This window comes from Vanacampus margaritifer, chromosome 18, assembly GCF_051991255.1.
Source record: "Vanacampus margaritifer isolate UIUO_Vmar chromosome 18, RoL_Vmar_1.0, whole genome shotgun sequence".
Classification (NCBI taxonomy): Eukaryota; Metazoa; Chordata; class Actinopteri; order Syngnathiformes; family Syngnathidae; genus Vanacampus; species Vanacampus margaritifer.
The window spans coordinates 5256818-5271308 of record NC_135449.1 but is presented as its reverse complement, the minus strand read 5'-3'; the positions used below and the strand labels follow the sequence as shown (position 1 = coordinate 5271308).

The 14491-nt window shown below is 37.0% G+C and overlaps 1 protein-coding gene across 19 annotated transcripts in view; it reads left to right on the top strand.

Annotated features, from left to right (window-relative positions):
- Window positions 1–14363, top strand: part of fbxl15 (F-box and leucine-rich repeat protein 15) — a 158969-nt gene extending 144606 nt beyond the window's left edge. For 11 of the 19 annotated variants that reach the window (XM_077550693.1, XM_077550674.1, XM_077550676.1 and 8 more), the window contains 2 exons: window positions 9056–9128; window positions 13273–14363. The gene's annotated coding sequence lies outside the window, so the exon portion shown is untranslated. Of the gene's footprint in view, window positions 1–6155; window positions 6185–9055; window positions 9129–10403; window positions 10563–13272 lie in introns of those variants that run through there. The other 8 variants (XM_077550677.1, XM_077550670.1, XM_077550675.1 and 5 more) reach the window with 8 other exon arrangements.
- Window positions 14364–14491: the final 128 nt, after the last annotated feature.

Here is a 14491-nt window from a genome sequence, read left to right as displayed (position 1 = left end):
ACACACTGCGATGAATGATGAGCGCCGTAACGCGGGCCGTTAAAATGTGGGAAATTGATATTGGACAGCGAGGAGGACTCAACTTTTCCCTCGCTCGGAATTTACACGAGGCTTTTCTGCCCGATAAATTCCGACGTGTCTCCATTGGGGTGTCCAAACTTGTGATTGCCGTTTTACCACCCAACAAACACCAACGCCTGCTCGCTAAAAGGTTTTTTTTGTTCAGCTACAACAAATCAGCTCTAAACGCCATCCGATGAGATCCCATCGCAACATTTTGCCTTCTCAAACATTACAACGCCGAAAATCGTAGTTGGCTTACAGACTTTGGTTTCAAGGTCACGCTTGAGTTAGCCAAGTACTGTAAATGCTAACCAGGGAATTGCTTTTCTTTTGTGTATTCGCGAGCACGTTTATTGACATTTCAAATGAACCGCAAAAAAATGCAATGTCTTCTCCATGAATTCTCCGTTAAACACAATATATTCAAAACTGTTTAAAATTGCTCGTTTTAGGAAAATGCTACGTTGTAAAAAAAAAATATATATATATATATATTTAATTGTTCAATAAATAAAATATTCTCAAATAAACTGAATATTAAAATATATATTGTATAACAGCCGATATTTTCTTTTGTGGAAATTGTACCATTGTAAAACATAAAAAAAATAAAAATAACTGCAAAGAGTTAGCAGTAAATTGTCTAAAAATATTTAAATTGTAGAAATATTCTCCAATAAACAGAATGTTAAAATATATATTGTATAACGTCTTCAATCTTTTCTTTTTTGGAAATTGTACCATCGTAAAACTTTTTTTTTTTTTTTTTACAAAAAAAAAACTGTAAAGTACTTAGCAGTAAATTGTCCCCCCAAAAAAACAACCAAATATTTTCTAATAACCGAAATATTTCAATGCAAAAATATTCTCAGATTAACTGAATATTAAAATATATATCGTTTTTATAGCCGATATAGTGTCTTCAATCTTTTCTTTTTTGGAACTTGTACCATTGTAAAACTTTTTATTTTTTTTAAACAAAAAAAACTGCAAAGTGCTAGCAGTAAATTGTAAAAAATAAAAAAATAAAAAATAAAATAATGTCTAATAACAAAATATTTAAATGTAAAAATATTCTCAAATTAACAGAATATTAAAACATATATCATATAAAAGCCGATATAACGTCTCCAATCTTTTTGGGGAAATTGTACCATTGTAAAACTTTTTTTTAACAAAAAAAACCTGCAAAGTGCTAAAAGTAAATTGTCACAAAAAAAACTAATATTGTCTAATAACTAAAATATTTAAATGTAAAAATTTGGAACGGGTGAGTACCGGTTTCGAGGCTAAACCCGGCCTTATTTCACAGTATCGGTAATCGGTGACGGCGGCCGATACCAGTATCTTGTGGCCATTTTATGATCAGTTAGGAGAAATTAGAAGAATAAAACATTGCCATTCGTTTTAAGGGAACATAACAGCAAACAGTAAATTGACTTCCCCAAAATATCGAATACTCTCTATTTCAATTTAAGATTATGTAAATCTTTTCTTTTTCATGAAGTACAACCTTAACATTGACACATTGGCGGGACAGTCAAACAAACACGGAGCTCCAACGACAGGTTATGATGTCACTCACTAGGCCACGCCCATTAAAGAAACATCCACGTTACGATACACTGCAATTTATCTTTATTCCAACACTAGGGGGCGCTGGAACGGATGAATCGCATTTCATTTCATTTCAATGCAGGGTCGGCTTCATCGACGAAGAAAAATGTCATGTGGGGCTTTTCATGGCCGCACTTTGCCCAGCTGCGCCTCGCTCTCATTTGCGCCACTTATTACCTGCTGTCGTAACGCCAGCCCGATGCGGCGCAAAAGATCCAGACTTGTCGTAAAAAAAAAAAGGTGGAGGATGGCGCCGCAGAGAGGTGCTGTGTGTGTTTGTGTGCGCGCGCGTGTGCGTGTGCGTGCGTGCGCTAATGGCATTTGCTCTCTTTAAACTTTAATCTTTCCTATTAATTCGCTGCAACTGGAGAATGTACGAGAGTTAATGTCCCGTGAACGTGTTTCTCACTCCGCAATCTCTTCAAGCTAATTACCTTCAGGTGCTAAATGGTGGGAAATTGCCATCCATTTGGATGAGAAAAAATTTCACCCCCTGCTCCCTAGCGAAACATTTTTTCTTGCCGGGCACATTAAGGAGAAAGAAGCGGCGACAGGGCAGACCTCCACCAAGGAAAACAGACCTCATCAAAGTAACTCTTCCTGGGCTGCTTCTTTTTTTTTTTTCAAAGTTTTTACTTTCACCGTGCCGGGCCTCGGTGGAGGTCGGTCGGAGGTCGGCAGGTGCGCCTCTTGATAAAGCGCCGCTGCCGAACAGATGTTTGATTGGCATGAATCATCTAAACAAGCCATTAGGAAGTTATGATGTGAAAGGATGCCAGCGCAGCGTGCCCGGGACACTTTTTAATTCTTGCAACTTGCACGGCCATTAAACTCGCAAACTTTGGACAACTCTTGAAAATGACAAAACTTCTATCTCACCATCATGAAAGTGTTGTGTGGTGGGAAAACACACACATTTCACTTTGGAATACGCAAAACGTTTACAAGAAATATTTAGTCTTTATTCTGATGTATGAATAGCGACAGGTTAATTGCACCTACTGCCATCTAGTGGAAGAATATTTAATTGTCCTGCCTGTCACTATACGTCGCTGGCATAAATAGATGAATAAACAATATCAAATATTATTAAAGTAAAATTAGATAATTTCTGCACAATCTTTGGAAAGCCTTAGACAAGTACAAAAATATGAGTCTGGATTTTATTACCTTGTCTGACATTTAGTAATCTTACATACTAAATGTGCTGTGGCAAATATCCTATATAATAATAATAATAATAATATAAAATGAATAAATATTTTCATTTACTTTTTCAACATTTTAATTATTTTTTTATTTGTATTTATTCATCATATTTTATTTATTTAGGCATTTTAAATTTTTTAAAAATTAAATTTTTATATAAATTTGATATTGCCATAGTACAGGTAATTTTAGTCTTTTTTAAAATGTATTAAGTATATTGTTTTATTATGTATTTTAATTTTAAAAATATTTTATTTGTTTTTAATTATTGATTAATTATATACATTTTGTATTGTCTTACTTTCTTTTCAGAGTTCTCACGCAAACATTGCATACAAATACAGTGTAGCTCAACTTCTGGCTGGTGATAAGATGAAAGTGTGTCAAACTTCTCAAACTCTTTTTTAAAAAAATATGACTATTACAATTATTACTTATTTGTGCATTTCTTTGTTTTGTTTTTCTTAATTAGTTTTTATTTTTATCATGTTCTATTTTAGGGGTCAAAGGTTCACAAGAAAGTAGGATTATATTATATGGGAGAACTAAAAAAAAATAAATAAAATGTCATTATATTTTGAATCCAGAAAATGAACTAATATGAAGACAGTAGATGTATATTTGCAGATTTTAATATTTTTAAAAAAATTATTATTTTTTTTTTTTTTTGTGGATTGCGCTTCTCAAAATTTTTTTGAAGATTTTGTTTTTAGGTTTATTTTATTTGGGTTTATTTATTTATTTATTTCTGCCTTATTTATTTATATGCTTGTTCGCATGGTCACATGACCTATCAGGCCTTTGAATTATGAAGTCCCGCCGTGTGCATTTTGTTTGTTTCGGCGCGGTTGCCATTCACGTTGTCAAAGTTAATTCCTACTTTGGAGCCCTCGCTGGCTTGCTCGCCCGCTCTGGGGGGGGGGGAAGAGTGTGGAAAGATGCATCATGGGAGGGGAGTAAAAAGGCCAGCTGGGATGGGTGGGCCACGTTGTGATCACTCACCTTCATCCCTGATTTGTAGTCATTATAGCGACCAGCGTTTGAAGATCAAAAACAAGGACAGGGAGAGTGATTGGGGACAGCACAAGAGAGAGAGAGAGAGAGAGAATGTTTTGGGGGGGGGGGGGGGGGGCTGTGTCCCAGTCGTGGTTGGCGAGTGGGTGGGGTCGGGAGGAGGGTGGATAAGGGTGATAGCGCCCTAAAACCAACCAAGCTGCAAAAGCAATGAATATTAAATCCCGGCCAGTCTAAATAGCTGCAGCGTCTACGTGAAGCATTACTGTATTATAATTTCAGATTTTGTCAACAGGGCGCGTCCGAGCGATAAAGTGATAATCCCGTCGTAAAAAAAAAAAAAAAAAACGCCCGCTTTTGCAATTGGACAAATGCAAATGAGAGCGTCTTTTATTGTGATAAGACGTCCCGAAAGCGGAGTGTAAATGTTTGGAGGCCCCAAAACCCTCACTGTGCCCAAATCCAACCCCGACTGTTTCCCTCCCTTTTTTTTTTTTTTTTTAGATTTAATTATCTTTTGTTGTTCTTTTTATCTACCTTCAAGGATTGTCCTCGGTGGGGGGTTAAAGGAATGGGAAGTGGAAAAGACGAGGGGGTGTCTGAGAGCCGGCGCGGGGGCGAGCTCGTCCTCCCGTCTTTTGATCGCAGCGCTTGCGACGGCACAGCGGGAACTTTGGGTTTCCAAATGAATGCCGCGCTGAAATAAATACAAGGAAGAAAAAACGGGGGAGAAAACAACAACGTTGGCTGCGTTCCAAATGAAGTGAAAGTCTTTAACGGCCCCGCCGAGAGAAAACGTCTCTTTAGTTCAGCTTAGTTGAGGTCGTTTTGGCTTCATTTAAACGCCCGTGTTTGATGATTTCTAATAAAATCCTCATTTCGAACCAGTTAGCCCGCTAATGTATGCAGACTCGGAGCGTGGCCGTTAAAGCCAACTTTGTCGCGTTGTTGGCGGGGGCCATGGGGGGGGGGGGATGTGTGACACATTTAAAACAACACTGTAACAACATAGCCTGCAAATAGCAGCTTCAAATGCTATTTATCACACAAAAAAAAAAACACATGACATCACTCCCAGCCATTTTCACTGAAGCAACCCCCTTCGCTCCCGGCTGTTTTACTGAATTTTGACTAATTTTGCAAGGCTCACGGAATATTCTAATGTTCTTTTGCTATAAAAACATGGAAACTACCAAAAGAAAGATTAGAGTCTCTTCTTTCATCAGGAAAAAAATATATATTTGTAGCATTAGAATATAGTTTAAAGTTTCATCGTTATTCACAAACCTGTTGAAAACACTGGCAAAAAGAGCTTTTTTGCAACATGGCCCTGGATGATCTCTTATACTCTGCTGCCACCTGCTGGCTGTTTTTTTAAATAACTACCATTGCTTAAAGCAACCTCTTCAGATCAGAGGCTGCATCAAAGCCTTCTGTATGCTCCAGCTTAAAAAAAAACAAAACATAAAAAAACGTATAAATATGTTTTTGGTAGTGAAGGACAACGTATTAAAAAAACATATTTAGACGTTTTTGGGTTTGAATGAGCTAAATAGAGTGCAAGTAATTAAATGTCTTTGCCACATTTTATGCTTCAGTTCAATGGACATTGTGTGGCTTCTTTCCAGTCACAATACAACACTGGCATAGATAGATGAAAAAAGATTTATTTCATAATTTTGTTTTATTTATTTTTTTACTTTTATTTATATTTATTTATGTTGTAGATTTTGAATGATTTTTCAGAACAATTCGGTGAAAACGGCACCCCGGAGGAGCTCTCAGGCAGCGCAGTAGCTTGCTATTGCTAACAGTTAGCGTGTTAGCTTAGTTAGCTTGCCTTTACAACATTTGGCATTTAAAAATATGGAAAAGTGTACACTTTTGTATTCCTATTTTTCATTTGACAATATTTCTATTCCGCCATGAGCTTTTGACGTGCAAACAAAAAGTCCGATTTGAACTTTTGGAAAAGAAAAGTGACGGCGCTAAAAGATGGCGGCCGCGACGCTTCGCCTGCCGCGCTGCCAAACTTGTCACCATTTAGGCGGCGATAACGCCGGCGGTAATTGCGTTTCCGGGAGAGCGCCAGCAGATGAAACATGCGGCGGGGCAGATACCGCCGGGCACGCCGCTCCCTTCTCTTGGAAAATTTCATTTTTCCACAAGGAAGCCATGAATGCTAAGGCTGAATCCAAATCCTGTTTTTCTCTCTCTCTCTCTCTCTCTCTCTCTCTCTGCACTTTTATCAGTGTGTGGCCCACCAAGTGGGGAGATGGAGGTAATTCATTCAGCTGAGACTTCACCACCCTAATCCAATTTCCAGCCTCCCCCAGCAAGAGATAATTACAAGTATTAAAGCTGTTAGGACCAGAGGGGGGGCTTCTCTGCAACTCTGCTGCAGGCCCTGCAAGTATCCACAGAGAAAGAAAAAAAAAAAAAAAAGTGTGTGTGTTGGCTCAGATGGGAGACGCCAAGCTAAGGTATTGTTCGAAACTAAGAAAGTGTGTTAACTAATGAGGCAAAGGGGCTCTCGAGGTATAAAAGGACACCCGTAGCCTCATGTCATAACACACCGCGGGAGCTCTTCTTCTTAAGCCGGCGCCAACAATCGCTCATTTCATGTGTAAAGACAAACGGGGGGTTCGGGGGGCAGGGGGGGGGGGGGGTCGTCCTTCTTGCGCGCTCACCGTGCGTTTAAGAGCCTTTGGAATGTCCGCTTTGAACGGGAGACGCACCTCGCTTATTAAATATGCTAAACGGAGTCATCGCGAGCTGAAATGTTTGCGACTCTATTGATTTTTTTAGAAGGCGCTTTGATGTGAAAGTTACGGTTTTTGCTATTGAACGCAGACATTTGAAGAGGAGTGTCCGTCATCGTGATTAAAAAAAAAAAAAAAAAAAAAAGTGAGACAATGTCATGACTGAAAAACAAGAAAAATGTTCTTCCTGTGAATGTTCGCAGAAGTAAAATGTGATAAAATGAAAAAGTGAGAGACTGTTGTCATGGCGATTCGATTCATATCACGATTAATCCCGATACGAATCTAAAAAATTGTTGCGATTTTTTTTTTTTTTTTCACTAAAATTTAGAAAATACTAATCGGTAAACTTGTGCATGTACACTGTAATATTAGTATGAAAATGTATTTATTAATCTGAAAATTCAGGCTTATAACTGAGCCACTGCATTTAACAAGCAAGTTGCAAGCACTGAAATAAAATATTAAGGCTTAATGTTCCATTAATAGAACATTCTTCCATGCTTAATGTGTGAATCCTAATCTTAAGTAAGACGTTTTGTTGAATATTTTCATTTAAAAAAAAAAAATGTTAAAGTTTAAAAATCGATTCGAGAATTGCGCGCTGTAATATCGCGATATTTTGCCGAATCGATTTTTTTCTAACACCCCTGGTTGTCATCATCATGATAACAAAATTCAACAAAAATTGTCTTAATCTTGAACAATAGAAATGAAAATAGAGAAAATTGAAATTTTATCATCATAGAGATAAAACGAGACAACTGAAAACAAGAAATAAACTCATCCCAGAAATAAAATGAGAAAACGTAACTAACTGTCATCACTGAAATACTTTTTAAAAACAAGAAAATGTCTCAACAAGCAGAACTCAAATGTAAAAACATCGTAACTGTCCATCATCACAAAATACATAAAAACAAAGAAAACGTAACACACACAACGGAGGGAAAAAAATATTTCGTAACTGTCCACTCTCAGAGAAGTAAAACGCAACAAACGTCATAACTGTCCAGGAAATAACAAAAGAGAGGCTTGTAACTGTCCGTCATCGTTACCGCAAAAGTAAAAAGAAGAAACGTAACTGTCGCCGAAATCGAACATAACAAGAAACGGTCCCGATCATTATCCAAGAATGCAAACGAGAAAATGTCATAACTGCCTCATCGTCCATGACGATAACTTGAGCTACTTTCGGCAAAACTCCTCCAAGCAAATTACTCACTACTCGACGGTTGCGGAAACAGGAGTTCAGAACATTCATTACGGCACATTCCGCCTTTTCAACATTTTTTTTTCTTCCCAATCAACCAAGTTTGACTCCCGGAGATGCAATCCGCTCTAATTAACGGAAGCGCTCTCCCGTTGAGCTCCCATTCAGCACTTCCACAATCGAACCTTCCGTCAAGCTCGACCACCAACGGCAACACGCGAGGGAATGAATGGACTCCAGTCAATAAGAGGACCAACTTCTCAAACTGTGTTTTTATTTTTTATTTTATTTTTTTTTATAAATCATCTTTTCTGTTTCTGTCGACGGTCCGATAACACACAGCATGTCATCATCTGAATATGCCCAAGCCACACCCCCCATGCATATAATTTGCATCTGATTTAAATTTTGTTGCAATGAATCCATCTCAAACGACTTTTGCCACCATTTAGCATTTTAGCTTCTTTTTTTTGCTTCGTAGCAAAATTTTGATTTGTTCTAAAACTAAAGGTTCATAACATTTAAATGGAGATTTTTGTTTTTGAATGATGCATGATTGCCAACGTTTATTTTCATAGCAATTTAGTAGGATTGTGTACTAAAAATATGACAAAATGAACGCAAAATTTACATATATATATTTTTTTTAAGGTTGCTTTAAAAAATCTGTTTTGTTCTGTTTTTTCCTGATTCCTGAATGTGATGCAAATGATTGTGTCAGAAACCTCTAAATAAAAAAATAAATACTATAAACTAATACAGCACAAAATATCCAATTTGCAGTTGATTCCAATTCAAGTAATACATGAAATTATTGATGATTGATAATTTGTGTTTCTGACGCTCACCATGTCTTTAAATAATCCTTCACTTGTCAAACATGGACTTTTGGGAATTGCGTTTTCACCGTCGGACACTTAAAGGAATCATTTGCACTAGAAAAAAAATTAAATAAATAAATTTTTAAAAATGATGTTTGTCTGACCATTGAAAATAGTTCCGTAAAAACATGTTGCGTAACGTTTTATAGGATTTTAGACTCAATTCCAGTGAAAATATCAGAATCCACTTTTCAGAATTTGCTCCCAAAGAGGTCCAAATGTCCTAAAGTACACCTTGAAGTTGGCCCCATCCTCACTTCAGCTTCATTTTCTCTCTCTCTCTCATTTTGCAACAGGGGGACGACCACGCCGGCCGGGCCACTTCCTGGAACAGGAGGTGGGACGCTTCACTCCCCAAAAAAAATGGCGGTAAGTATTTATCCGCTGTTACGCGTCTTTAGAGTGGACTTTAGCCGTCTGTTGTGTGTTTCAGGTAGAAGTGAAGGCAGTGCAATATATCTTCTCCAAAAAGGATTTACAATTCAGCCTGTGATGATGTGCAGTCAATATACGAGTGCACCCCCCCAAACACACACACACACACACACACGTACACACACACGTACACACACAATAAAGACCTCGGCCTTCTTTTGGCCGTGTGATTTATCGAGGAGGCTCAGCGACCGCTCGGTATTTTCGAGCCTGCGTCAGTTCAATCCTGGTTGCAGTAGGACTTCATACTAAAAAAAAATTTTTTTTTAAACCTAATGAATGGAAAACTTTTTGGGTGTAGAATTTTTAGATTTGACAAAGTGGTCAACACATTTGTGCTAGAAATTAGATTTTTTTTTTTTTTTTTTTTTTTTTTACAGATATTTCATATCAAATGTTTTTCATCCGGTCTGCACTATTGCAAAATTCTCAAAAAATTTAGTAAAATTATATATATTTTTAAAAAGTAGCAAAATGCACCAAAAAAAAAAAATTAAAATAAATGCCATAAAGCAGGCTTATTAAATGGCGATAGAGCGAAGGACATTTTAATGAGCGAATGTATCTTTTTATGGGCAGCATGTTGTCGAAATGCTGGCTTTTTTTTACAACTCGACTCCCGTCTGCTGCTTGAACTGACCTTTTCAGTCGCGTTCAAGTTTGCGTGGGAAAGTTGGGATGGCGAGGACCCGACTGGACCGTCATTAAAATGTGCTGACAGCCAAAGGGAGGATCATGAGATTGCACTCACCTTTCTTCTTTTTTTTCCTCATGATCTGATGACAGAAGCTAACTTTCAGATGTGACATCATCCTCATCCTCAACCTTCATCTTTTGCTTTTGCTTTTACAATATTAAAGTCAAATACAATACATGGATTTTACACTGCAAAATTATTTTAAAAGTAGAAAGAAAAATTTAATATATTTTACAAATGATAAGCTATATAGTTATTGTTATTAATTAGTTTATTTATTTGCATTTTTTATTATTATTACTACATATTAAAAATCTAAATTAAATTTTGCCAGTCAAGATATTGTTTTCAACTTTTGCAAAATGATGTACACGTTCACATTTAGTCTTTAAGGACGGTTTGTTTTTAATTTTTTATTTAAGTATAATATTCTATTTAATTTTCATGTGCAATGCATTTTAACAAAATAATTTCATGAGGTTTTTTTTTTGGTTCTTTTCCTGTATCTCAAGCTGCAGTGCATAACAACTGGCGCCCCCTAAGGCTGGAGTCCAATATTGCAACAACAAAGGTGTCCGCTCAGCCCCGATTATTTTCATAGAAAATGTTAATAATAATAAATGTCATACGTCATGCATTTTATGTTTTAGCAATCTCAAAGTGCTGCAAAATAAAAATAAAAAGTTTTAAGAAAAAATAAGGGATTTTTTATTTTATTTTATCAGCATTGTGTCATTTCCTCTATAGTGTTTGACTCCCTCAACAAAACAAAACAAAAAGTTACATACTGCAGCTTTAAGTGCACTGTTAATGTTCAAATGATGTCAGAGGCTTATAAAAGTAACTAAAGTTTTAGGCATATAAATTATTTTAATATTAAGTGTTTTTAAGTTGGTATGATAAAGAGACATTTTTTTTTTAGGCAGTACTTAGTGTAAAACGTTTTAGAATCATCGCTCTAAGTTATATCACATAAAATAAATGTAATAATAAAGTAGGAAATTAGATAACATAGTAAAAAAAATTGTAGTATTTGAATAGTCAATATAAGGTGGACAGTAAAATATATATTTTTTAATCTATAAAATAATGAAACGTTGACAAATTAAAATATTACTAATGAATTATAATATATATATATATATATATATATATATATATATATATATATTTCTAATAATAATACTTGTAAAATCCATCATTTATTTGTATCTACATTTTCAAGGATATATTTTAGTGGCGGATGCTGTCCATTCAATTTCCCACCCCAAGTCGACTAATCTACTAGTCTACTGCTGCCCTCTAGCGGTCAAAATGAGCTGGCTTGCCGTCATACTCCCCTTTTCCTTGTGCCAATGTATTTATTATAGGTCTTCATGAAGCATTTTATTTTCAGCTGATCGCAGAAACAGCACCAAGGCTTCTTCTTTGAATGAAGCGGTTAACCGTGTCGCCATGGCAACGGCCGAACAATCCACAAAATCAAGTCCAAGCGCAAATGTCGCTAACATCTGCTTCCTTTTGTGTTACATCGACTAGCGGAGAGACACACCGTGTCACAGCAGCACTTGTCTACATTTTGTACTTGCTGCGGGGAAATAATTGCCTTATCTGCAACTGTCAAAATGATAAATGCCCCTGAGAGTGGCCACAATTGACTGATGGAATTGGGGGGAGGTCGCAGTGATGATGGCGGGTGGGAGGGGAGGGGAGGGGGAGCAGGCTCTAATCCCTGATCTGAACACTTTGTATAATACATGACCCCCCCCCCCCCCCCCCCCCCCCCACAGTGCGTTTGTATGGACTTGTAGGGAAATCAATTGAACGGACGATCAATAAGCAGCAGCGAGTCTAACCGACGCGTTTGTTTTATGACAAGAGTGAAAGGTTGACAACAATATGATCATTTTATTCCACAAAGCATAAACGCACAGCGAGACACGCTTGCGTGTTTCTCAACTTCCGGGTCAAGTTCTTGTAGGCTGAAATGATGACATTCTTCGACGGATGACACATTTCTTTTTTCCATCCGTCCATTTGATACCGGACGTAACCTCACTTGGGTCCCAGGTGCGTTTGATTAGGTATTAGATCATCGCAAATAACGTCACATCCTCTAAATTAATTTAAAAAAAAAATCTTAAATAAGATGGAAGAAGACACCTGCAACAGGTTAACGACCTCCCGCTTTTTACATCATTTCACATCGTCACCAGACGCTAAATGCATATGAATTATGAATTGTGTCCCAAAAAGTGATTAAAAATTGAGAAATTTCACTTGACCTTATCTCAGCTTGGGAAAGCGTCGACTCCCCAAAAAAAAATAAAAAATAAACTCTGAGACTGTGCGTAAATATTGAAACAGGACAACAAAAACATCTGGAAATGAGCAATCAAAGTGTTGTGAGGAATGATCTCTTCTTATTAATAATACACACGCTGGCATGCACCTTGTCGGAGGTTTTGAAAATGGCCGACATTTAAATAATAAATCATTGCAATCATTGCTAAATGAGAGCAAAGCAGCCGGCGAAAGAGTCTTGCGGCCTCCCCCAAGGCTGCTCGGCATCTGCTCAACACGCGTCAGCAACAGCCGCGTTAGTTATTCATCCTGATTCATTGATTAAATATTCCACTTTTTCGTTCATCTGCATGTTGGTACTTTTTGTCACCAGTGAAGAGATGAGCTGTAAAAAAAAAAATCGTTTCTCAATTCTATCTTTAGGTCTTATTTTTAGCATCAAAGAATAAAAATAATGGAAATTTGAGATTTCATGCACGTTTTATTTGGACCACTAGAAGGCGCTCATCCTTCCTGCCAGTCCTTTGAAAAATCATAAAATAATTGAGAATACAGTATATTGAAGTAAAATGTTTTCTACATGTTGTTGGCTAATTTTGAGGACAAAATTATACATTGAAATTACACAATAGAAAGTATTAAAAAATTAAATGGAAACAAAACAAGAAAAGACAAAAAAAAACTATAAAAAAATAAATGAACAAGATGAAGAAAAAACATATATAGATAATGTAAAAAAAAAATCTTATCGCGTTTCAAAAGGTCCTCATGCGATTAATGTGGTTTTGGCGCCCCCTTGCGGTCACTTACGTCAACAGGTCAAATTGCAAATCTAACTCCTTTGACGCTTCACGCACATTTTGAGGGGAATAAAAAAACACTAATACATGCAACATATGTTAAGTTAACATGTGATCAGTTCATGTTTCATAGATAGATAGATAGATAGATAGATAGATAGATAGATAGATAGATAGATAGATGGATAGATCTTTGCTTGCTGTGTGTTATTTCAGTGTAATGTTTACTTTTATTGCTTGTGGCGTGTTTGGCTGTTGCTTTTGTTTTTGATTGCAGTGGTTGTTGTGCATCGACTTCCGGCCTAATTGACTTCTAAGTGACTGCACCTGTGGCGTCTGGCCCTTCCAACAGGAATCCAAACTACCCAATTGGGGGACGAGGACTACATCGCTTCAGCCAATCGGACGCTCACAGGGTTTGGACCCAACATTTTAAGGACCAGAGGAAGGCGAACGAGAGAGAACCAAACACGAGGAGCAGACGAGTGTCGACTGGGTCCGGGTCACTGTGATGTCCTGAGGCAGTGGATAACCTTCATGTTTTGATGGCGTCTAGACTGGTCACAACACTCTCCTTCTTAGTGATTGTAATAGTTTCTTTTTTTTTTTTTTTTTTAAGCTTTGATCATTTTAGTGGGTTTTAACTCCTTTATCGTTTGTACTCATTTTATTTACTTATTTACCTACCTGCGGACTGGTCATGATAACAATTTTGGCACCTCGTGCTTCATGGTTGCCTCCAGCTATAGTTTGCCATTAGTCAAGACAGGCAATTGCTTGGGGCCCCTTAGCCAGCAGGGGGCCCCAGAGAGCCAACATATTTGGCACAAACCGCGTATCCTTCACATAAGCAGTGCATCAATGATAATTGACCGTCTCAAATTCCCTGAGTCAGATGTATAGTAAGGTTGATTTTTTTTTTTTTTTTTTGTGAATTATCATGAATAGTAGTAGCTTTTATTTAAAAAAAAATAAAAATAAATAAACGACCGTGTGTAGTAAGCTGTTTTTTTGTTTGTTTTGTGTTTTTTATGATCATGTATAATAATATAAAATAGTATTAGTGAGTTATATTATTGGTATATAAAATAAATGCCCATGTCACACAGGTCTACTGTAAATGGTTAAGTAAAACAACTGCATCATATTTTCTAAAGATGTTGTATTTGATTGTGCATTTGTACCTAATGTAGTGTCCCCACCCCCCTGCAGAAAAAGATGTGGCGCTCTGGGTCCTCTTCCAAACTGCCTGGCCGCTGTGATGACGTTTCAGCAGCTACCCCACCCCCAAATATTCCAACATTTGTTAACTTGGACTTTCTGTGGTGGGGGGGTGCGATCGCTTGAATTCATCTTTGTTTCTCCTAATAAAGCACAATTAACAAACGACACTGCCTCTTTCCTTCAGTCAAAAAAGTGACTCAATGTTAGCAAAGATGAGACCCCTGTGGATAAAGCCTACCACACCATGAAAAAAATATATGTTCAAATCAAGT